A 2,651-nucleotide genomic window follows, 5' to 3' on the forward strand; every position below is an offset into this window, starting at 1 on the left:
AAAGAAATTGGATAGATTTAAAAAATGTATGAAGAATTTATTATAAGTTTATAAACATGATGTAGAGTATACTATAACACGAAGCTTTTCCAAATATAAAATTTGAAATTATTCAAAATATATTTCCATCTCATACGTGTTAAAGTATATTTCTTTTTTGAAATTTGTTAGTAAGAAAAAAGAAGAAGAATCTTCGTAATTAGTTCGCGATCGAAGAAACACACGTGTTCGATCCACACGTGTTCACCTTCCCCTTTACCACCCCCATTCGCCACCACCTTCGCGTTCATCTCGTCTCGTCTCGTTTCAGAAAACGAGAGAAGCTGTTTTAAGAAAAGACTGACGAAGAAAAAAAAAGAAAATATGTTCAAGGTGCCGATACGAAAAGCACCTGGACAGAAAGAAGGAGCTCGAGGGACCGAACATTCGGAGGATAGGAACACACACTCGCTATAGGAATAATATTGGGAAGTTTGCAGCTGTCACAGCAGCTGCAACAGCACTCTTCCCTTATTCACAATCTGACCGGCAGCTTTTCTGCATCCTCCTCCTCCTCCTCCTCCTCCTCCTCATCCTTTGCCCTTGCTCTTAATCTTCTACCAACACCAACGAACTACAAACTCTTCAGGTAAATTCGAGGTTGGCCAAAAGAACGAAAAGGAAAAAGGAAAAAAAGAAAAAGGACCTTTTCGTCTTTTGCACCTTGCACCGATTTATTTCTTCATTTTATCTTTTATAAAACGTAGATACGATCGATAAAATCTTTCTTCGTTGCAAAATATTATTTCGATCACGTAGTAATTGTATATACACACACATATATATACATGTGTAATATTTTTATTTTGAAAGTTACATTTATTTGAATTCGATTAAAGTATTTAAAACACACGATTTTATAAATGAATATTTGTTTAAATAAATGGAATATTTCTGAATAAAAATTCTAGTATCTTTTTCAGATTGTGTTCTTTCTCACTCGATCATTTCCGTGACATAAAGTAACATGTGGGTGTATCTAACTAAGTTGCGCTAGGTTCGGACGTAGACATCATCATCATCATCATCATCCCCCTTTTTCGAAAGCAACCACCGAGACCATCCTCTGAGCCGGAATGCTCGTATCGGTCAGCTGCTCCTTGTATAAAACTAAACTTCCTGTGCCACGTGCACATCTGCTCCTCTTATGTGAGTGAGTTTACAACTCAAGTACACGTATATATATGTATGTGTGTGTGTTTAAAGCAAAGCGAAGGAGGATAAAAGGTAAAATAAAGAAAAGGGAAAGAATTATACTGCGATGTATTTAAGTTTCACGCATGTCTTCTTCTTCTTCTTCTTATTATTATTATTATTATTATTCTTATTCTTCTTATTCGAGTTATGGCAGACGAAAGGATTGTTACGCAGTTGCACTTAGAAGACAATGCGACGATAAGAAGGAACACTTTCAAAAGCAACACTGCACTCGACCGGATATTTTCTTTTTGCGAAACTTATTCGACCAATTAACACAATGTTACGTAATTTTAATTATTTATTTAATCGTATATAGATATAAACACGTTGTGATATTATTTAGAAATGAATTGTTAAACACCGATATTAAATATATCTAGTTTTTTTTTTTTAAGAAATGAATATAAAACTTAGCTTTAAAATTTAATGTTTTTTTTTTATTAATATTTATATTTTTCTAAAAATAAATTATTTTCTAGTAAATATATATTCGGGATAAATTGAATATATATATATAGTTTATAAATTAAAATGATTATTATTATTATTTAAATGTATATTAAAAGTAATTATAAAATTATATTAATTATTGTTATATTATATAACCACCGTGAATCATCTCTGACACTTGTTGAACATTTTTTTTTTATATTTATATATATTGATACGTAACAATTGAAAAATGAAATTGAATTTTAATATGTGTGTACTCCGAGTGAAAACAACTATTTTTGTTTGTTTGTTTGTCAAGATATTACGGAATATAATAATGATCTATATTTAGATAAATAAAGAGAATTGTATTATATTAATCAAGCATGCGTTAGTATCGTTTATTGAAGATTTCAATTAACTTCATCGTCGTCATCGTTGAACTGACAAAAGCGAAAACAAGAGGCTAATTGCATACGATGGTGGAGACCGGAAACTGAAACTATTACGACCGGTTTTAGAACCAGTCGATTATTTCTTATGCTTATGTTAGTTATTTCTTAGATAATGACGAAAATAGATAAAACATCTGCAGCTATACACGCGTAACATTTTCACATTTGCATTTTAATATTTTAATAATATTTTTTAACAACACGAAATATATATATTAATTAAAAAAATATGATTTGTGTTACGAGTATTTGATTGATAAATTTGACGAATCTTAAAGAAAAACTTTTATTTCTTTTCTTTTTTCTTTTTTATTTTTTTTTTCAAATAAAAGTAAGTTTAATCGAAAAACAAAATTGTTTCAATGTTAAGCTCTAAATTGTTCAACTCACAAACTTATGAAATGTTAGATTTCGAACATGAAAATAATCCGTTTCATATGTGATGATCTAATATATAAATGCATAGTATCACTCAAATCATTTATGTAAAATCTTACTTTTTTTACGATTAAAATGTTTCATTGC

This window comes from Polistes canadensis, unplaced genomic scaffold (genome assembly GCF_001313835.1).
Source record: "Polistes canadensis isolate GaletaPanama2010 unplaced genomic scaffold, ASM131383v1 scaffold_186, whole genome shotgun sequence".
Classification (NCBI taxonomy): Eukaryota; Metazoa; Arthropoda; class Insecta; order Hymenoptera; family Vespidae; genus Polistes; species Polistes canadensis.